Raw genomic sequence first — 24,410 nt, forward strand, 5'->3', positions numbered from 1 at the left:
GACTGAAGAGACGTTTTACTCTGAGCGCGTCCCAATGTATCACTCCGCAGGGTCAGTAGGACTTTAAAATGTATCTTTGCACAGTTTTCACTTCAAATAACACACAATTTTAGCACATAGTACCTCATATTTTCGTTTTGTAAATGTTCTATGTAAGTTGTGCTCAATTTAAAACAGAAACATTTTCTTAAACGTAAACATGGGTCTATTTGTCCGATGCGCTGACAGGCGGTGTTTCGGTCGCTCTTAAACATGGCCACCATGATGGAGTAAACGCTACAACTTTAAAATTCATATAATCGAGGAAAACTATGTTTCTTTCACCGAAATGAGGAATGTTTCGACCTGAAATAGCGTACCGAACGCCTAATCCACATGAGAGCTCTGGGAAAAGTTTCTTCTTGGATTACACACTGAATTAAGTTGGCTGGAAGCTGGAAAGGAAAAGAGAATTGCATCAAATCCGTAAGCACTCATTTCACGCGCCGTTCTCTCGTGTTTGTCTGTGTATGGATGTTTAAATGTGTATGTTTGTGTCCAAAGCGGTTTATTGGGATGTTCCGAGTGAAAAGTAAGTGTTGTTTTGTTTTTCTAGCGGAAAGTGGCGATAGTTTGAGCCTGTGTGAGTGTGAAGAGTAACGTTGACATTTTGAAACGTTGTAACAACGTAACAGAAACCTTATCACGGTGCCATGTATAATGACAGATTGTTATGAAGTAACTCGTCTGACAGCGTACACGTATCATTCCGCGGGCTTCTTTAACTAGCGTGTGATGCCTGCTTAAACCTCTAAATAAACGAAACTAATACATGTCTTACTGGACCATACAGTTCATGGAGGAAGTACTTCGAGAAACACTTATCTGGAGCATAAGACACGTCATTTGCTTTCAGTCCAGAGTGTTTAGTAAGCGTCACACTGACGTTTGTTGCCATAAAGTTGTGTTGTTTCACATGAGTCCAACTATCTTGCACTAGTCAAGTTAAGAGCTGATATAACCAACTAGTTTCTGGTTATACCAACTAGGTGAACCTGCTGCTGTGGCATGTTGGTTGTGTAACAAACACCTCTCACTGTCTTCAGCATCTGTAACTTCCCTTCTGAAAGTTGCGAGTGCTTCTAAACACAGAAGTTCGTAGGTACAGGAGTCAGGACGTTGAAAAAGATGATTTTTTTGTCATACTGTTATTCATCTAAAACTATTTCAAACAACAATTTTCAAGTGTCCCGCTGTAGGACTATTTAAAGTCCACATGAAATACAATTTTACTTCCTTAATGCATATTGCACGACTAGTTAGTGCAAGTGGTTTCAAAGAAATACATATATCTTTGTAATCCTTCATCAAAATGTAACGAATTTATTCTGACATGTTGGTTAATTAATGCAGTTAATCACCAATGGGTCAATGATGTGTTGACAGTTTTATTATTATTATTCAGATCTATTAAATTAAATTCATTACAAATTAAATTTCCAACAAAACAATTACTTTAATTCACCTCTTCTATGATGAACATGATTTCATTTACTGGTGTTCAAATTTAGTTTGATATTTTTTCTGAGGCTTGAGGTCAGAAATGTCATGTGGTGTATAGGGCTGAAACGATTAGTCGACATTATCAACAACGTTGAAAATAAAAAATTGTAGTCAAAAAGTTTCATTGTCGAATAGTCGTCTGATTTCATTAAACACAACATGAGATCTTTTGAAATACTTATGATGACGTGGGAGAACAGCACTTCAACTCACACTTGATTGAGGAGAGGAAGAAAGAACAGCTCACAGTCCAGATGCACTCCAAACTTTACAAACAGATTAAGGTGATGTAGATTGCAGAGTATTATAATACAAAAATGCAAAATAAGTAAATACAGAAGCAGTGTCATCGTGAAATAAAGCGGATGCATACCTGGCGTCAGAGCGTCTAAAAGGAAACACTGCACCATTATATACTATATTTAATGCATCCTTGATTAAAGTTCAAATAATAAGGAAGCGGGCTGTATAAATAAGCACAAACTCTGAAACTGGCATTTGTCTGTGCGGTCAGAGCCGCACTTAAATGAGTCGCATGAAAAACAGCACGAGAGAGTTTCAAACTTCCCCCGGCTGATACGCTGTCTCGCGTGGATACACTCATCACTGGCACACACTTGCTGCCGCTACATTTTGTTTAAAGTGATTGCACACGACATAGTGAGTTATAATATGAGTGTCACGGTGTGTCTTATGGGGAAGAAAATCATTGATACGCAGCTCTATAAAGAAGAAAGAGTTTGTTTTTTGTAAGTTAAAGATGGATCGAAATCAAGTGAACAAATTGGTGAGAGGGTGTATGTAGTCTTAGCCCATTATACAATGCAAAAAATAAAAGATTTTTGATTTGTCTTTTTTGTTTTGTTTTCCAATATAAATATCTAAAACTCTAAAATAGCTAAAATTTACATTAGAAGAAAAAAAAAATGTATTGGAGAGTTTTGAATATAATATTTAATTAATTACATGACAAGCAGCATATACGATATTTAGACTTGCTTTTAGAGCAAATATCTTGAATATAAGTATATTATTTCTTTACTGCACTGACAGAAGTATGAACAAGTGAAAAAATACACTTATCAAAATACACTTATATTTAAAAATCATTCTCTTAAAGCAAGTCTAAATATCTTATATGGTACTTCTCAAGTAAATGTATCTTGTTTTAAGGATTTTTAGACAATTTAAAATGTAAAACAAGACAAAAACTTGATAACAATGGGTCTAATCGTTAGATTAGTGAATTATAAAAATAATTGTTAGTTGAAGCCCTAGTGGTGTACCCGTCCGGAGGTAGTAAAAATAAATACATTTAAAGACTCATTAAAAGCTAAAATTCTTGAAAAAATGAAAAATATTGACATGAGTAGTGTAGGATGATATTTTATTATTATTTCTTAAAACAAATGCCATGCTACAATTTTGTTAAAATATTATCCATATTTGAAAAACCTTTGTACACCAAATCAAAGTCATGTGGTGTAACCAGCATGTAGCCATTTTTAAGGAACACTATGGTCCTAATAAAGTACCTGACGTGGTCTTCTGCTGTTGTTGCCCATCTGCCTCAAGGTTTGACATGTTGTTGCATTCTGAGATGCTATTCGGTTGCACCAGCTCTACGCGTTACAACTTAGCCTAATTGTGGCATAAATGGGCACTAAGTCACAATTTACGTTCTACTAAATATTTGAGCGTTGCACCATTAAACTTGGGTAGAACATAACCCTAAACTAAATATTTAAGGAAGCCTCCTACAAGGATTAACGGATGGAATAAAAAAGCAGACTGATATTTTATGACATCAATGAGTTCATGTTTTGCATGTCAGGCATCAATACTTTTGACATTCATTATGATGTAAGACATTTACACTCGTTTACATTTACGAGAGAGAGAGAAAAAAATACTTTTAAGCGGCTCATTAACATTAAACTGAAGAGCCACATCCGATCTCACGTGCAGTTTTCAGGGTGTGTGTCGCCCAATGTCATGTTTCAGCACATTCAAAAAATAATAAATAATAAATGTCTATTTTTCCAGCCTGTTTTATTAGTATTTATTTATCACCACTTATTTATTTTAAATACAATTCCTATATATTGTTATTTACACGGGGCAGATATACTATATATCAAATCTACTTTTATTGTGCATCATATTTTAATGGGGATTTCAATTATTACAGCTGACAGTTACGTGAGTAAATAAGGTTTGAACATCAACCTTAACAAGATCAAATTGAAATTCACGGCTTTTTAACACTTCTGTGTATGAATCTGAAGGCTGCTAATTGGATCAATACAGGTAAACATCATATTATGCGACTGTGCATCACTTTACAGAGAGCTTATGACCTAATAGTTAAGTCTTGTCTTAAGAACAGGTGGTGCAACCAAAATAAGCATTGATTTAGTTACAAACTAACTAGTAGTTGCTAAGCCCTTAGTGTGAACTTTACGTCCCAATTTAAGTGACATTGGACATGATTTGGAAAGGCACACAGCTATCTATATAAGGTCCCACAGCTGAAAATGCATATCAGAGCAAAATCCAAGCCATGAGGTCCAAGGAACTGCTTGCAGAGCTCAGAAACAGGATTGTGTCAAGGCAAAGATCTGGGGAAGGCTGCACATTTTTTTTGCTACATTGAAGGTTCCCAAGAGCTCAGTGCCCTCCATAATTCTTAAAGGGGCACAACCAGGACTCTTCCTAGAGCTGGCCGCCCAGCCAAACTGAACAATCTATGAGTCTATAAGTACTCTAATTTATAAGATCATATACAGTTTTACAACATGAATGCTGCTCAGATTGCATAGTTTGTTGAGGAACGATGACGAAAGGTAGTTCTTTCAGGCGAGATCTCATGTAAACAATGGAGAATATATCAATATTTCTCAGATGTATTACTTTTATGGACAAAGTGCTATTGGATGTTTTTCTATAAACGCTTGTCATGGACAATTGACCCAAGTGTGGCGATTGCGTTTTCATAACAAAGGTATGAAGTCCCATTTTGATATTGCATGTTTTCATTTGTACTCCTGGCACAAAAACTAAGTTACTGTTTCTGGAGCATTGGTGTCATGAAACATTAATTAAATTTATAGACGGTAAATTATATATTTATTGTATGCAGAGTAACGTCACCACCGCATGCGGGGAATTGTGTATCAACAGGTTAAACTACTTCAAAGAGTTCTCATCAAAAAATCCTCCACGTGCACCAATAAGAGCTTTGCAGATCCTTGGCATTCTAGCTGCCAGTTTGTCCAGATACTCTGGGGACATTTCACCTCTTGCCATTGATGTGACTGTCTTGTCGGGCACTTCTCACCTTACAGTCTACCTGATCCCACAAAAGCTCAATGGGGTTAAGATCCATAACACTATTTTCCAATTATCTGTTGTCCAATGTCTGTGTTTCTTTGCCCACTCTGACCTTTTCTTTTTGTTTTTCTGTTTCAAGTGTCTTTTTCTTTGTGATTCTTCCCATAAGGCCTGCACCCCTGAGTCTTCTCTTTACTGTTGTACATGAAACTGCTGTTGAGCGGGTAGAATTCAATGAAGCTGTCAGCTGAGGACATGTGAGGTGTCTATTTCTCAAACTAGAGACTCTGATGTACTTATCCTCTTGTTTAGTTGTACATCTGGTCTTCCACATCTCTTTCTGTCCTTGTTAGAGCCAGTTGTCCTTTGTCTTTGAAGACTGTAGTTACACCTTTGTATGAAATCTTCAGGTTTTTGGCAATTTCTTGACAGTTGTTTCAGCATTGTATAGCGTTCATTCCTCAAAACAATGATTGACTGATGAGTTTCTAGAGAAAGCTGTTTCTTTTTTTGCCATTTTTGACCTAATATTGACCTTAAGACATGCCAATTTGCATACTGTGGCAACTCAAAAACAAACACCGACACAGTGTTAAGATTCATTTGACGAACCAAATTGCTTTCAACTGTGTTTGATATAATGGCAAGTGATTTTCTAGTACCAAATTAGCAATTTAGCATGATTACTCCAGGATAATGTGTTGGAGTGATGGCTGCTGGAAATGGGATTTGTCTAGATTTGATCATTAATTACTTTTTTCAAATGTGATCGTGCTGTTTTTTTTTTTTTTTTTACATCAGTAATGTCCTGACTATACATTGTGATCAGTTTAATGCTACTTTGGTGAGTTAGAGGATCAATTTCCTTCCGAAACATCAAAATCTGTACCTTTTTCCAAACGTTGTGTATGTGTGTATGTGTGTGTGTGTATGTATGTATATATATATATATATATATATATATATATATATATATATATATATATATATATATATATATATTTACATACATACATCAAATGCTGACTATAGTCAACGATTGGCAGGTTGTAAAACAAGAAGCATTTACACCTGCCAAGACAAGAGATAAACAGCTGCAGTGGTGTTACACCGTATTCTACTATACAAGTTCAGGGGAAACTTTCAACAGAGGAAAACCAGACTTTTAAATATTACATTTTATAACTGCAATGACTGGAATTGTTCGGTTGAAGGGGGTACCAAACTGTGAATCCTGAACAAAATAGTTTGGTGAATACATGTTTACACTAGCTTCCACTCAATAAAAAAGGCGCTGTTTGTGAGGATTGTTGAGGCATGCTGACTGCCCCCTGCTGATGTGGCGTGTAGAATAGGGATGCACCGATATCACTTTTTCTCTTTAGATTCCGATATCGGAACTCTCAGTATTGGCCGATCCCGATCCGATACCTGTGTTGTTTTTTTGCATAATCAGTTTAGAATATCTTTACATTATGGTGTGGAACTAATTGTGTGTTCTCTTAAATATGTAAAGAAACACAAACCTCTAACTACACATTATTTCAATATAATTGTATAGCTTATTAAGAAACACTTTATTATTAACTAGTATACTGGATAATGTAGCAGCAAAATTAACAGTAATTCCAGTCTTCAGATGAAAAGAAAGTTTTGTTTTTTGCAAAACAAAATTCAACTTGTATTTGGACAGATCTTTTTTGTTCAATTTAGTTGTAAGACATCAGTTCACTTCATTCAGTTATTTTTTGGAACCCATTCAACATAAATATTATTATAATTTGAAAACAAATGATTTAATAGTAATATATAATAATATATCTCATTCGTGCACCTTTAACTTTTAAACTCTCACGCTGTTATTTTGACATTCTGAACTCTCCAGGAAGTCCTGTATGTGTCTGTTTGTAGGCAAGTTCGTGAATAGCGTTCAAAATAGGCTAAAAATAGGTGCGTGTGTGTTTGTAAACGGAGCAGTGCCATTCACTAATGCTGGAGCTGCTTTTATATATTTACTTATTAAACACAGCCTTTTGTGATTCACAGAGCTATCACACATCTTCAAGTGGCTTTGAATAAAATGCACGAGTCACATGAACTGCTTTAATGCTGTTTTTATGGTACTTTTATGTCATTTTTGGAGCTTGACAGTAACGGACATGACTAACACACAGTATCGGATTTGGATCGTGCTCGTCAGACCGATACCTGATCCGTCTAAAGGCTTTTTAGACGTCACTTTTATTTTTTTATTTGTAAACACTTTTACAGCACCTAAAAGTGGTCAGATAATGCTCATGAATGTACGAGACCGATTTTCACTTTAGCTGGATTAATGAGCCACAGGAGAATTGGTTAAATTTAGCTACATCAATTGGTTAAATTTAGCTACATCAATGGCCGTCTCTCCAAAGCTTTTCAGATCTGTCATATTCATCACAGTCTCGGAGCCAAACAGCTCGGCGAAGAGAATCGTCTCATAAATGACATCTCTGCTAAAGAAAATGGCCTGGAAAGCAAAGGTTTCCTTTCAGTGTCTGTGCATGCCTAAAAAATGTGGTCTCATGAAAATTCGTATGTATTCTTTCGTAAAGTTTGGTTCAAGCAAACATACATTCTCTTACGTTTGCAAAGACACCGAAGCGTACAATATTGACTTCATCTAATCATCGTTATTTTATGTAATAACGCCTATAGAAATGTACAGATGTTTACGTGTACTGTTTGAATTGATTAATATTAAATAATTCATAGAATGAATCCGTTAATTACTTTTAATATATAATTAAAGAGCTGAGTTAAATGCCATCACATTTAACACAGTTGACATAATATGATATTTGAATGGTTTCATTCAGTTCTGTGTGATTTCTGTTGCTTTATACAACGTTTTAAAGGATTATATCACTTTAACCAAGACTAAAATTTTAAATGTTAAAATGATTACATTTTTATTTTTGTTTGCCATGGGACTCAAAGGAGTTTCCAGAATATGCCAAAACACTAAATAAACTTAAAAAAGCATCATAAAACAATAATACAATTAATCCAAAAATGTGTTCTCTATAATCCTGTCTTCAGATTGACCCAAATTCAAGCCTTTTATTTGGTGATCTCTTTCTCCATCCGCAGCAGCACTGTTATGCCTGCCGTAACAATAAACCCGCGTTGGTTTCGTTTTCAAACTTAAATAATCGGTGGACTTGTAAGTATAAATGTAAGTTAATAGACCTGCTGCTGTCTAGTGTGTCATTATAATAATCAAACAACCATATCAAGAGAACACTCACTGCTCTTGACTGGGTAACTTCTGTCTCTTTAAAAGTATTCATGTATTATAATCATGCAGTAAAGATCAGATTTCATTCTGAATGTTACTTGAACACTTGATAGTTACTGTTGTTCAAAAGAGCACTGAATTATTTGAATTATTTCTATTCATTGCTTTTTTTTATTATTATTTTATTACAGTCTGTTTACTAGTCTTCAATAATTACTTTAGAACTTGAAACTATTCTTCCATAAATAACATATTAGTTAGTGTTTTCATTTGTTGGGATTGAGAATCGTCAAATTTCACTACGACTACAGAAAGTTTGCTATTGTGATAATGTATGGACTTTATTGTATGTTGCAGATCTTGCTGCAATAACATGATGAATAAGTAGATCTCATTCCATAGAAGTGTGAGCACCCCTGCAGTTAATCATGGTGATGGAGGCTTTCCTTTATTTGACTACCATACATGACATAAAATAATTATCCTCCCCTACCCAGTGCAGTATACATTTCTGTCACAGAGAATTGAGTTGATTGCATACCTGCGCATTATTAGGTTGGGCATCAGTCACACTTTTAGAAAAATATACAATGTAAACTTTGACGTTACTTGATGCATGTAATTTAAATGTCCTTTTTTCTCTCCGGACAAGTAACTTTTTTTACTCGGACAATTGAATGACCAATTTACTTGTCCGGAGGACTAGCACATGACTTAATGTCAAGCCCTGTACTGATTACTGTCATTGGTAGCTGATGTATATATTACTGTAAAATTTAAATTGTACAGTAACTAGCTGTAAATATCCCTTACATTATTATTTTTTTTTTTTAATATTTTATTTTTATTGTATACAATTTATTAATAAGCACTTTTTTATTGGAGCATGCAATACAGTATTGACATACAGTAATTCTATATAGTAAAACATTAAAGCGATAGTTCACCTAAAAATTAAAATTCTCATAATTTACTCACTCTCATGTCATCCCAGATGTGTATGCCTTTCTTGCTTCTGCAGAACCCAAGCAAATATTTTTAGAAGAATGTTTCAGCTCTGTAGGTCTATATAATGTATGTGAATGGTAGCTCCAAAAATCACAATCACAAGGCAGTATAAAAGTAATTCATATGACTCCAGTGGTTTAATCCCTGTCTTCAGAAGTGATATCATATGTGTGGGTGAGAAACAGATCATTATTTAAGTAATTTTTTATATAAATGTCGACCGATATTGGTTTTTTCAGGCCGATGCCGATCTTTTGAAATCCGGGTCAGCCGATGGCCGATTAATGCAGCTGATTTATTTTGGCCGATATGTGCTTGTTTTTAACCTCTTATTTGAACCTTTTATTTGAAAGATAAAATGTAACACAAATAATTACTTAAGATAGACAAAATTTCTCAACAAATACATTTATTGAACACTTGACCAATCTGCACTTGTACACTTAAAATGAAAAATGTATAATGTAAAAACATATTGTATAAATAATGTATAACAAATATATTAAATAAACAAAGCAGGTGTTACTGAACTGCTCCGAGACACGAAGGTTGAGATCCAAATGCAGCTTTAATTAAGGGGCAATCCAGACACGTAATCCAATATTCAGAGCATCCAAGAGAAGCACAGGCATAACTAGGGATGGGTATCGTTAAGGTTTTAATGGTATTACTATCTTACCGATACTGCTTATCGATCCGGTACTTTAACGGTATTCTTAACGGTTCTTTTTGTTATATATATATATATATATATATATTACACAAATATAAACGTTATATAGGCACAGTGATTTAATTTCAGGAAGGTCTACTAACATTACTGTTCAGGTGTGGTCTAAAAAGAAATCTAATAAAGTAATCAATTGTAAAATAACACTGCATAGTTTATCATAGATAGATTAATGCTTATTAATGCAGAAGTTATTCATTCAAGAGCTGTAAGTGATTTTCTCTTTGCCTTTTGTTGTTTGATTTGCAGTAATGGCTCAATCGTCAGCATGTTCATTAGACAGCTTCCCCTTTAAGACCGAGTTCAGCTCTAATAGGCTCCTGATGCAGCATATTTTCTCCCCAACTATTTCCATAACTACGTCCATTTAAGACATAAACTGTGTTTAAGTGAATCTCCAAGCCAGTCGTTTTGACATATTTTTGTGTATATTTGATTGTTTAGACGCGCACATGAAACCCAAAGTAGTCTATAGTTTGCTTGTCTCGTTGCGGTGTGTTTCGGAGCGCGCGCCGCCTTGGGAACGGTATCTCTTGCGCTCTTTTTATTATTAAACGCGTCCCGCAATTTAGCAACAGTAGCTAGACTGTGTTTTACAACAATCACCGATCGTGCTGATTCTGACGTTAAGTTTGAGTTTTAGGGAGAAATGTCAGTGCACCGCTGTGAAGTGAAGGAAGTTGTGCTAGACAGAATGCGGCTTATGTATAAATATTCTTTTTATAATCTTTGGAAGGCGAAATCTAAAATAAAATCAGACTAATAATCACAGATCTAAACCAGGCTATGTTTGAATGTTTAGTTCTGTCACTCATTATGCTGGGCTCGTGTTGTGCTCGCTGTGCGCGAGATCTCTCTCTCTCTCTCTCTCTGTCTCTCTCTCTCTCTCTGACTGCGAATAGCTAAATTGCATCACAGACAAATGGTTTCATATTATTATACATAGAAATGGCTGGCGAGATAAAATAACTTTCTCTTTATAGCAATAATAGAATGTATTTTCTTAATTTCTCCAGTACCGACAGCAGAACCAATAACGTCCGAGCTTACCAAAGCCAGTCCTTCATTAGCCTATAGCGCGTTAGGATCTTTTGTATTACTTATTTCTCTGCATTGAGTGACAACCCTCTCAAATATAAGACACACAAACAGAACAAATAAAAGTCTCAGATTCACTGTCTGTAATTGCTAAATTCTTGCTTACTTATTGTGACATGATAGCAACCCTTCTGCTGTGATAATGCAACTTCAACTACGCTATCAATATCCAAAGTAGCCGAACGGTCATGTCAACTATCGCGTTTGTCACGTTTTTCTTGAAGTTGGCAGTAACATATCAAAAGTTTTTAATTAAATCTAAAGAAGTTATACAAATTTAACCCTTAATGTTTTCTCCAAGGAACTTGCTCCTTCCTTAGGCACTGGATGAGGTCTGTTCACTCTGCTGGAAAATGACTCTAGGGGCAGCGTGCGTCGAACACATGTTCCACAACAACACTAGGCTGCCCACAGATGCGCCTGCCTAATAATCGGCTTGATATGCGTGGATATTGGCCGATGCCGATTATGTAAAAAATGCAAAAAATCGGCCGATTAATCGGTCGACCTCTACCTTTGACCAGTCCCAACCAGTAAGATGTTATGTGCACAAATAATTTGAACCACCGAAAAACTAAAGAAAATGAATCTGGAAGTGAAAGTGATTTTTGGAGCTACAAAGTCTGGTCACCATTCACTTGCATTGTATGGACCCACAGAGCCATACACATCATTTTTGGGTGAACTAAACTTCTAAGACTACACAACATATACAGCAATTAAAACGGTAACAAGGATAAACGTGTATACAGATGGAAGTCATCGTCAGTCAGTGCATGGCCACCAGAATCAAATGAACACTGAAAGAAAATAATATGTGATCAGTGTTAATGTTGTCAATAAGTCATCACACAAAAAACTCCTAAAAATCTCCTTTATCTGTGTGGCCTTTCACATAAGATGGGTTCTTGTGCCCAAAACAGCAAGATGAATTGCAACGCAATAGTGAACACATGGGTCTCACTTAACGTTAACGAAACTCTCACAACGCAAGAAAAAGCAGCGAAAAGAGGGTCTTGCAAAACATTTTGAAGCATTGATCCACTTTCAACTGACGATCCATCTTAAAAACGCAACCCTCACAACGCAAGAAAAAAAATACAGCGAAACATAACGCAACGACTGAAAACATACCAACACTTAAAAATAAAGCAGACGGAAAACAAGAACGCATCATCTGTGAACAGCCCCAAAAAAATCTTTATCTTTTCAATAACATTAGAGTTTTCTTTTTTCTTTATAAACGTTTCTCTTGAATCATCATATTATTACTACTTGTACATAATTTGTTGTTTTTCACTTGGAATCCGTGGGACTGCTCAAATGCAGTATTCCCTTAGACAGGTGCGCGAAGCGTCAGGGATTGTACTTGAGGTGAAGTTCAAGGAAGGAGGCCAAGAGAGAGACAAAGCCAAGATTACAGTTCTTTATCACTACAAATATACAGTCTCTCTTACTACCAATACCAAATGTTAGAATTTCGAACACTATAGAGGCAATTTTCATCGTTAAATTTAACTGCAGTTGTCTCTTTGTGTACTCCATAATAAAAGCTGATGGTGGAGGTGCTGACAGTGCATTTTTCCTCTAGAAATGATCTGAGATCAAATGGAGTCTACCTATGTCTTAGGTAGATATGTTTTAGATGCCTTCAAACGTTCATATTGTACGTTTTAGAGTCTATCCAAACGTACAAACATGTACGTTTAAATGTTACAAATATTACTGTACAGATATAAAGAGATCAGGGTGGATTTACTGATGGCTAAAATGACAGTCACGCTTTCTGCAGTGACACTTGCAGTCACCCCCCCTTTATTTTTATTTATTTAAGAATGCTCACACTGCTCTTTTCCATAGTGGCCACATCTGTAAAGCTCCAAAAAGGACAAATACACCACAGAGAAAAAAATAATAAAAAAAACATACAGGTTTGGACCGACAAGAGAGTGAGTAAATAATGGCAGAATTTTCCATTTATCAGTGGACTACTCCTTCAGTGTCAATCACTTCAATCACTCAAGCTTGTGCTGATTCATGTTTCAAGTTGCTGTTTCGTCACATTAGTCTCAGTGAGAAGTTACTTAGACTAGTGTCTGGTGAAGGATTGACTTGCCCTAGCATGCTCAGTTTACCCTAATTTACCAGTGTTACTGGGAATGAAGTCTGTATTTAGCAGCGCCAGGTTTAATGTGGAAGCAGTCACTGAATGGATGGTATAGTTCTTCATTGTTTAACGCATCATTGCTGGTCCATTGAATTTAATCCATTTAAATAGGCAATGCATTATTTCAATGCATTATTTCAATGCATTATGGCAATGCCAGTTTAAATAGAAAGTAGGCTTTTAATGCTATTGGCTTGCTGTATAAATGTTGGCAATTATTTTATTTATTTATTTTTTTTAATAATGGGGAGTTTACATTGTCAGTACAGTAGGGCTTTGACTTTTGCCCAAAAATCATATTCGAAGTTCGTTTGTGTTTTAATATTAATATTCGAATATATTCGAATATTTATTAATAATATTTTGACCATTTAATGCCTTCAGTAAAACCTATTTTGGTATCAAATTTAAGTTGTATATGTTCTGTCCACCAGAGGGCAGTGTATCACTCAATGTCAATAGGCAAGCAATGATGTTTTCACAAGAAAAAACAAACTGTCACGATTGTTTTTATTTTATTTTTTATTATAATTTATCATCAGACCCTGGAATCACAAACAGTATGCACAGCAATATGTGAGCGTAACAGATTGTTTCGTTTACATGTTCTATCAGCCAGCCATTACTGACACATTGTTTAGCGATCTGACAGCAATTACCAATAGAACAAGGCACTTTGAGATGTAAATCGAACACTCGGGATGCATTCTCCTCCCCAATCTCGATCAATCATGTAGATTAGAACACTTCGAGATGCAGCGCTATCCCCAACAATCAAACATTTAGCCTAGGCTAAATTAGAACTCGCCATTATGGGCTTTCTGGCTGGCCGTGGGAGAAACAAAAAAACAATCCGTGGCAACGGTTTTGCTATCCGTCCGCCCGTATATAAACTGTACTCACGAATTCTCAAACTGTTCCCTCGGTTTAACAAATCGTGCCCACAGAATCTAAACCGTATTCACGAGTTTCTAATCCGCGCTCTCAGATTTGGAAACCGTGCCTTCAGTTTTTGCAATCTGTATCCACAAATTCAAATCTGTCGCTCTATTTTGACGGGCATATGGGAGGCCTCGTGAAGGAGATAGCATGGAGTCGATTCTGACCTGCCTCGCCCCCGATCCCGACTCCTCTTCCAGCTTCCCGGGATGTAGTGTTAACAGTTGGGCTCTCATATTGCTGGTCGTTGCGTGGTAGGTTAGTTTGGTCCTACACACTTTACACACCACTTTGTCTTTGCTCGTGATGTTTCCCTTTTTTTGGAACCCAAAGTAGCACCACACGTTACTTTTTAGATTTTCAGGAGTGTATATTTCGAACTCCTCAGGCGTGTTTGTAGGCGCTGGCGCTGCCATTTGTTTTTGTTTACAGAATAGGCGCGCTTAGTAACCATGACGCTAACGTCACCTATGACGACGCTATGCTAACGGCCCAGATGACCAATAATAGCCTTGTTAATGAACTTGCGATTCACAACTTCACCAGGCGTGAAAAAGCCTCGGAATTTTAATTGAAAACAACGTTTCAAGCAAACCCATTTACAAAAATAAATAAATGCACATAACATATTCGAATATTAAAGGCTGCCTATTATTCGTTCGAATATCTTTTTTTATATATGTATATTCGAATTATATTCGAATAACGAAGTTCGTAGTCAAAGCCCTACAGTACAGTAATATTAATGTTTTTGTTCATGGGTTGATTTACAGGCTGGTCCCCATCACAGCTTCCCATAATTTCTCATGTGATAAAGTCCATAATCTGATTGTGAATGCCTTAACTTAGTATGTGTGTACTTAACAATATCTTGTTCATGGATCAGATTTATAAAATACAACAGATGGATATACTATTAATGTTCTAATCATTTGTTTCTAATCAGTCCTTAAAGGCTCAGCTTTTGAAGAACCAAGGAAAATTAAATTTAAGGTAAAATTAAAAAAAAAAAATAAGTGAGTGGTTCACCCAGAAATTATATTTCAGTTATAATTATTTACGCATCCTCATTTGCTCCAAACCCACAAACCCACATTCTTCTGTGAAAAAAATATTCATATGTTTTTTGACTATAACAAAAAGTGTATCTGAACTGTCAAGTTCCTAAAAGCACCAACAAACAACAGTAGCCTAAACAAACAGATGATGCAACTCATGCACTATATTCCAAGCCAACAGATGGGGGTCCCTTTGTGTTTTTCATTGCATGTTGGGCCTGCAGTCTTTTTTATCATTCCATTTTGGTGTTTCGGTAGGCCTCTCACCTCAGGCCCTATTTTTTTTTTTTATAAAAATGCGCAAGAAGCGGTTATCAGTTCCCAACACTAGTTGCCAGGGCATTGGTTTGTGGTTTGGGGCTCAGGGCCCTTCTTCAGTGTCAGTAAAAATTGGATAAAAATTGTCTGTTTTATCATTTGACAAGGAAAAAGTTTCTCTACAAACCTGCATGATTTGAGGTCTCATTCATATCTGCAGCACAAACGATGCAGGACAAATTACTAGGAATGTCATAAAATATCGATACGTTGATTATTTATTGGCATGTTATTTCTTCAACACATTTTTAAGGCTTCTAAATATTAAGCCTAATTTGTGTGCTTTCACCTTCTGTTTAATATAGTCTGGTGTAATAGCTTCGGGAGACCACAAGTGTCACTTCAGAAGACATTAATTAATCTACTAGAGTCTTATGGATTACTTCTGTTTCCTTTATGCTTTTTGGAGCTTAAAAAATATGGCACCCATTCACTTGCATTGTATGGACCCACAGAGCTGATATATTCTTCTAAAAATCCTCATTTGTGTTCTGAAGAAAGTCATACACCTCTGGATGGCATGAGGATGAATAAATGGTGAGAGAATTAAAACTTTTGGGTGAACTATCCCTTTAAATATTAATTAGGCCATTTCCTGTAAAATACAATCACCACTGGGCCACTTCTAATGAATGGAAGAAACCCAACGGTTAATGGATGTGGAAAGGAAGTTCAGCCCTACAGGTAAAAAAACCAATCACCTTATAGATACAGACATCATAATCAACTTGAGAATGAGCATGCGAATTGGCTATACAAGCCGGGAAAATTGTGTTTTTAGCATAATATGAAGTAAAGAATCACAATTTATAATAACCTTATTATTAGCCACATAGTGTATGAGTTTTCAAAGTGTAGTATTGTCCGAAAAGGAACACTTAATGTTTTAAACCTACACGGAAGCGTTCGCTGTTTAACATCTGACGGAAGTGGCGTTTCAAGAGCATGCAATGTTGCTGCTAGATTTAGTACATTAGCCAACAATAGTTCAAGACCTGCATCTGAAATAATGTACATATACATACAGCGTGGTGTGCTGGTAAAGCATTCAACTCACATTTGTAAGGTGCTGTCTTTACTGAAAGCTTCACTAGTTTACAAATTTACAACTGTGTTGTCAGACCTGCAATGCAGCCAGATAACTCTGCCCCTTCCGCTACTTATGGCAAGGTGCAAGTGCTGAGTGCATGAAGTGTCCAACATTCCACATTCTGTTTTGATGGTTGAAAAGCTGCATCATCCGGGTACTCGTAGTACACTTTTTCTGTTGAATTTTCAATGTAAACATACTACTTGCACTACAAAATGACATAGAATTGTGCAGAAGTGTTCCGTTTGGGACACCTAATATGGGCATATTTATAAATTTTTTTGCTCTGGCAACACTTTTTTAGTTTTGAAAAGGAACTCCTTTTATGGCAAAAACATGGTTACTTTCCATAGTTAGTACGATATTACAAAAAAGTACCAGTCTTCATAGAAATTAATGTATTTAAAAAATGTTTTTTAAACAAATAAAAGGTTAAACATCCAATAATGTGTTGTTGTAGTGCTTTCACAGGGCTCCAGACTGGGACTAAGTGGTCACATTTTGTGACCATTCTTCCTTACAGTTCGATTAAACTTTGCAAGAGATTGCACTAATGCAACTACTGTACAAAGTTGGTCGACTCTTATTATGCCCTTTTGTTTTTATTTGCGTATGAGAAATATCAAATGTTGTACTTGGATCAGTCACAGTGGCTCAATGGACAGATCAGCACAGAGCACGTGTGATGTACATTTGGACCGGTTTCAAGATCTCAGCCGTGCAGATCTTCATAAATAGCGCTGCGAGAAGTGTGGGCTAGGTCGCGGATTAAGCATTGATTTATTTGTTTGAAACCTCTATGAAAACCCCTAATGTGTTGGAGATTAAACTAGTTTAAAAAAAGGCTGTTTGTCTTCAGATGACTGTATTTTGATCAGTAAGATCTTGATGAAAGGAAACCTTGAAAGAGCTCATTCCTGCTGTCAGAGTATTTACAAAATGTAAAAATCAACGCTTTACTGTTAAGTAGGGCTGAAATGATTAGTCGACGTTGTCGACAATAAAAAAATTGTCTACAAAAATTACCGTTGTCGAATAGTCGTTTGATCTAATTTAATGTAACATGAGATTACTTTAAATTGTAATGATGAGAGCAACACTGCAGTTCACGACTGACTGATGAGTGGAAGAATTAAACAGCTCACAGTTCAGATGCACTCTAAACTTTCCAAACAGCTTCAGGTGATGTAGATCGCAAAGTATGAGGGAATTATAATGCAAAAATACCAAATAAGTAAATACAGATGCACTCTCGTGGAATAAGCGGTGACGGAGGTCTTTAAAGGAAACAACCCGGTGTTACATCTTAAATGCAGTTATATTTAATGCGTTACAGCTTTATTAAAGTTCAAATAATACGGATGCTAATCATGTGAATAACTACAAACTCCGAAAATAGCATTTCTCTGTGCAATTCAGAGCATCTTCTATGAGTTGCGCGAATGTCCCGATCAAAGGGGGAGAGAAAGAAACTGCACCCAGCTGATGCACACTCTGTCGCGGGGATTCTCATCCCTCAGGCGCGCACGCTTAATGCAGCTAGATTGTAACGTGATGGCTCATGACTTGTTGAGTCATAATATATGTGTCATTTCCTTTTTTATCATGAAGAAAATTGGCAATACACAGATTTATTAATAAGAGAGAGAGTTTGTTTTTTTGTGAGTTAAAGATGGATTGAAGTGAACAGATTATATATACACTGCAACAAAATACGTTTTTTTAATTTGTTTTTGTTTTGGCTTGTTTTCCAATATAAATATGTAAAACTCTTTTAAAACAACATAACATTTTTTAGCAACTATAGTGCAGAAGAAATTTTTTTTTATCTGAGAATGTTGAATATAATATTAAAAATACAAATATTTTAAAATATCTAAAAATCCTTTAAAAAAGAAACATTCACCTGAGAAGCAGCATATAAGATATTTAGACTTGCTTTTAGAGAATAGATCTTGAATATAAGTATATTTTGTGCACTCACAGAAGTATAACTTTGTATTTTTTAATAAGTGAAAAAATACACTTATATACAAAATACACTTATATTTAAGATACATTCTAAATCTAAGTCTAAATATCTTGTTGCTTCTCAAGTAAATGTATCTTGGTTCAAAAGGTTTTTAGACCATTTTAAATGGAAAACAAGACAAAAACACTTGATAGCAATAGGATTTTTTTGCAGGGAATTTCTTTTCTGAATTAAATCTTTACTATTTTTACCCCTTTAATTCAGTCAATGTCATTTAGAGATGTTTTTTCCTCATTATTGTTAGTAAGCACGTTTAATACAACCTTTTAAGTTGGGACACAAAGTTAAGTTGGGATTAATCGCTGCAATAATCACAGGATAGTCGAAGAATCGTTCTAAGAATCATTAGTTTAGTCGATTATTAAAATAGTCGTTAGTTGCAGCCCTACTGTTAAATGGGCATTTTTGAATTACGTTCAATAAAAACATATGTGGCTCCACTTTCTGGTGTATATTTAGTGTAAGTAAAAAGCTGTAAAAACGCTTGGGTGACAATCAGCATTTGTTATGATTTGCAGCTGTATCTGATGAAAATGTTCAGATCAGCTCGAAGTGTTGTCAGTCCTTCAGTAAAAGAAGCTCTTCGGTCACTTGATGAGAACACAAGACCCAGCATCAGCGCCAGAACGATTTGTTTTCTAACCATTATGTTATGCGTTTCCATTGCTTGAATCATTAACTCATGAGGGAGTCCCAATGTTCAAGTGATTAGTGAACTCCTGCTGAGAGATGTTAATTCGCACTTCGTCTCCTTCCGATTGGCCGGCGATTAGGTTAATGAAGCTGACACCTGAAAATCACTGGAAAAATTGACAAGTGGGGCACTGGCTAAATGGTGAATAGAATTTACACATTACTCTTATTTGTTTTTGTTAGTATTTTTTTTATAATTTTGTCCTCTTTCTCCCTAATGTGGAATGCCCAATTCCCAGTGCGCTCCAAGTCCTTTTGGTGGAGTAGTGACTCGCCTCAATCAGGGTGGCATAGGAAGCATCTCAGTTGCCTCAGCGTCTGAGACCAGCAATCCGCACATCTTATCATGTGGCTCGTTGAGCGCGTTAACACAGACCTAGCACGTGTGGAGGCTTCATGCTATTCTCTGCGGCATCCACAAACAACTCACCACGTGCCCCACAGAGAGCGAGAACCACATTATAGCGACCACAAGGAGGTTACCTCATGTGACTCTACCCACCCTAGCAACTGGGCCAAATTTCAGCATCTCTCAGAAGTTTTTTGGTTGAGTGGATATTAAGGAGAGCACAGTTGAATTACTTCATTACCGCATTCGTGCTATGCGTGTTTTAAAATGTAATTTGACTATTTTGTTTTTTTGATGACTGTAATGCAAGTGTATTATTGTTAATGAATAATAGTACTAGAAAAAGAAAACTAGCAATTTAAAAACAAATCACAATTTTTTTTTGACAAAAATCAAAACAAAAGGAATATTAAATTGTAACTGTAAATGTGCACTACAATATTAACAAAAAAACTAGAATCATAGAAAAAATATTATATTTTTACAGTTTTTAATAATTGTTGAATGATTTGATTTAAATGGTCTCTCAAGCCTGATTTCTTATGGTTTCCTCATAAAAAAAGTAAATAAAAAAAATGGAGAGCGTCTGTCTGATCAACATGTGAATACAACAGTTCACCTGCATGCATGATGTTTAGAGGCTTGTAAATTTAGGGGAGGCACTCTGGATGACAACAAAATATACTAGCATGCGAGAAACCCCTGGCACTGACGTCTCAGAGAACATATGAATATAATTAATTCCTTGAACTTTGTAAACCTGGGTTAAAACCGACTACTTGTGCTCTGTTGCTGACTGTGTTCTCTCATAAGACCCATGTGATTCAAGTCCATGTTGCTGTAAAATGCTGAGGACATGTCAGTAATTTCACCAAAATGTGTCGGCAATGGAACATTTAGAGCACGCTTTATTCATGTCAGCAAGTGCTGCAGTATACTGTGTTGTTGAGAATATGACAAATAAAACTTTTAACAAACTTTTGTGGTATTGTTTTGAGCATGAGTAGTTTCTGGTTGTGTCATCACAGGTAGATAATATTGATAATAATTTACAATTATGTCCTTTATTCTAACATTATTAAATGCATTTGATATCATTAATGAACAAAGAACAATATTCACGTGCAATATTTTCATAGCATTAATCTTGGTCAATGTTCATTTTAAATTTACAATAGTTCATTATAGTTCATGTCAGTTCATAATGCATTAAAGCAAAATCACATTTGCAATTGTGCTGTATGTAATCACAGCCGTGCTGATTTAGGGCTATATTGACAAATTGCTAGTGTGATATTGCTTTTATCCAACAGTTCAAAGAACAAGTAAATAAATAAGATAAACTATCACAATAAAAACTGTCACAATAAAAGCACATTTGTGCATGGAACTACTTTCTTACGCCATGGATCAGAATCTGCTGTTGCTAGTTCAAAAGATGTGCACTAACCTTCGTTACTAGTTCAAAAGTTTCACTTTTTTTTCACTTAAGAACAAGGAAACACTGCTTATTCTGTTTCTTATAAGTCATTGGAGAAACAAGGACATATGTGCGTGTGTGTGTGTGTGTGTGTGTGTTTGAGAGAGAGAGAGACAGGTAGAGAGAGATTGTGTGATTACCTGCATCTGTCATGACTCCCAAGCATTAGTGTAGTGTTTGTCATCTAGCTGAAGATAATGGAAATTCTGATAAAATACATCCCATTTCCTCCGCGTAAAAATAGCCGGTCGAGCAGGGATACCCCATGAGTATTTCATGGTAGCCATTGAGCAAGAGTAATTCACTATAGAAAACATTCACTCATCCGCCATGTTGATTACATCTTCCAACTCAAAAACTCTGGTATCAGATAAGCACCCTGAGTATGTGTGATTACTCCATTGGATGTGTTTCTCAGCTTTGATAAACTTTTAATGCTGAAGCGGTTCCCAGGTGTAGTAGTAATCAGAGCGATCATGGAGTGAGAGACAATGCCTATGACTTCAAAGAAATCGTTCACTGACTGACTCGATGCACGACAAACTTATCTGGCTCATAACATATAAAAATGTTGTTGAGTCTTTTGTCGCCACCTGCCAGAAATGGGGGATCAAGTTAGAGACTCAGACTCGAGTTGTGCTTGAGTCACATTTTAATAGACTTCAGACTCGACCTAAAATGACTTCAGACTTGACTCGACACGACGAACTCTTGTTTCAAAAATGTCTCAAGTCTTTTAACCGTAAGTATTAATATCTTAAAGAATTAATTTGTTTTATTTGTATGGTTTATTACATCTGCTTTACATTTCCCAGTGTGTCATTATCATAGAATTCAATTACCGTAATTTCAGGACTATTGAGCGCACCTGAATATAAGCCGCACCCACTGAATTAAAAAGAAATATTATTTTGAACATAAATAAGCCGCAGGTGCCTACCGGTACATTGAAACAAATGAACTTTACACAGGCTTTAACGAAACACGGCTTGTAACAAAAATAAATAGGCTTTAACGAAACACGGTGTGGCAGCGGGGGCGTGGTCAAGCGCCCGTCGGGGAGAGAAAAGTGGTAAGGGCGCTTAGACCTGAGCTAAATTATGTCTTACACCTGTGTCTAATTTCAGTAAGCATGGGGAGAGCGGCATTAAAAGGCAGCAGCCACAGAGCTGAGAGAGTGACACACGTCAGTCTAGTGTTGTCGCATAGAAGAATTGAGAAACTTTATAAAATTGATTGTAAACATTGCTGTGGCCATTAAAAGCCTTACCTGGAACGTCAAGTGCCCTGCTGAAAACTGTCACACTGGTGCCCGTGTGACAGTTTTCCCAAGAAGGACACGTGAAGCAGGGCACTTGAAATTAGACACCGGTGTTAGACATAATTTAGCGCAGGTGTAAGCGCCCTTACAGCTTTTCTCTCCCGGCCGTCGCTTGACCACGCCCCCGCTGCCACACACGGCTTGTAATAAAACATTTGCAGTAAACAGTAGCCTACCAAGAAAGTCATTGGTCACTATCTTCCTCGTCCTGTGCACTGAAACCACTGAAGTCATCTCCTTCTGTGTCAGAGTTGAATAGCCTCAGATTTAGTTGTCTTTGTGCACTGAGTCAATTCCTCACGCTGCTGTTTCCAACGTCTCCTGTGCAGAAGCTCTATTTCCTTTTCCAACAGCCAGATCAATCGCCTTCAACTTGAAAGCAGCATCATATGCGTTTCTCCATGTCTTTGCCATGATGAGGGTGACAAAATTACTACCGTAATCAGAATGATGGGAAGTTTGAGCGCGCTCGATTTAATCTAAACAGTAAACAAAAAAATTTGTTTGACCTTAACCCGTTCGGCAATTTCATTGGTCTAATGAAAGCTTCACGCCGCCAAAAAACTGAGCACGTCACAGAATGTTTTTTTTTGTATTTTTTATTTTTATAAAATTTGTAAGCGGCAACAATCCATATATTAGCCGCGTCATTGTTTAAGCCGCAAGATTCAAAGCGTGGGAAAAAAGTTGCGGCTTATAGTCCGGAAATTACGGTATGTATTTCCGCATAAACCCTGAAATGTGATAAGAATGAAACTTTGTGCTCACATTTGGTTGTGCTCTCAGAAGCAGAAACTTCAGGAAGAACACATTCTCAAAGGTTAGTCAAATTAACTAACACCCAAAGTTAGCTAGTATTGTACTCTCCAAAACATTGGGTAGTGTAGCTACATAGCTCATTATGATCGGCGAGATCGACCAGAGGTTGTCAATTTAAACCTAGTGCTTTTATTCATGTTTTCGTAGTATATATGCTGCATCTTCCCCCTCTCTATGTCTTGGTCGACCAAGTTTTGACTGGTCGGTTGGTCGCAGAAAAAACACTTGCAGCTGGTTGGACGCTAGGTGATACTATGGGGTTATTTTCATTAAGCAGGGTTAAGCCTACATAATAAAGCGAGACACCTTAATTTCAAACTTAGAACTTAGAACTGAAGACATGAAAACAATTAGAAATGTAAAAATAATAATAATTATAATGATGATAATAATCACTGAAATATAAATCATGGTTCGAGGTTAACATGTTTTTGTATTATTTTATGTTTTAATCACAGCTGTATAGGCTGCAGAGTTGCGTTCACAATGAACTGCTCTGTGGAAATAAAGCGAACTGAACTTAAAACATCTCATGAGCTGAGACGTCCAAGGTCATTTGCAGCGCTCATAGACTATACTGTTCTTGCAAAAAAAAATAAAAAAATCACTGGCGAGTGAAATCTGAAAATCTGAGGCCATCGTGTCTGTGAGAGCAACGGTGAATCATGTGGGCTCAGTTTTAGTCTCTTAGAAGTGTCTCTGACTGCACTGAGAAGCACATCAGAGTTCTCAGGTCTCAGATGTGGCTCTTTTTTAGACTGTTTTTTTAATTGTTGAACCGCTGGACATGATTTGAATACACAAATAATTATAATATATAATTTTATCTATGATATATAATTAGGGATGGGACGATATATACAATTTCGATATTTTACAAACCGTTTTCTGTCCATGTGATCATAAATGAAATAACCCCAAAAAAATGTATCTCTATCAATTGATTTTACCCCCTTTGGGCTTTTTTATCCTATTTACAGGGTTCACACAAGGTCACTGAAGTGCATTAAGTGCTCGAGTTTATGTACTCAATGTAAGTACTGAAAATCGCTTGAGATTAAAATCGACAATTTTTTTCCATGTAATGTGTCCATCAGAGATGAGAGCCACTCATTTAATGTAATAATGTGTATTTAAATATCCTTTCTGTTCT

The 24,410-nt window shown here is 36.2% G+C and overlaps 1 protein-coding gene across 1 annotated transcript in view; it reads left to right on the plus strand.

Moving 5' to 3' along the window:
- Nucleotides 1-265: 265 nt before the first annotated feature.
- Nucleotides 266-24,410, plus strand: part of LOC127635092 (histone-lysine N-methyltransferase 2C-like) — a 226,414-nt gene continuing 202,269 nt past the window's right edge. The window contains exon 1 of the mRNA XM_052114873.1: nucleotides 266-465. The gene's annotated coding sequence lies outside the window, so the exon portion shown is untranslated. The remainder of the gene's footprint in view (nucleotides 466-24,410) is intronic.

Source organism: Xyrauchen texanus, chromosome 42 (genome assembly GCF_025860055.1).
Source record: "Xyrauchen texanus isolate HMW12.3.18 chromosome 42, RBS_HiC_50CHRs, whole genome shotgun sequence".
Lineage (NCBI taxonomy): Eukaryota > Metazoa > Chordata > Actinopteri > Cypriniformes > Catostomidae > Xyrauchen > Xyrauchen texanus.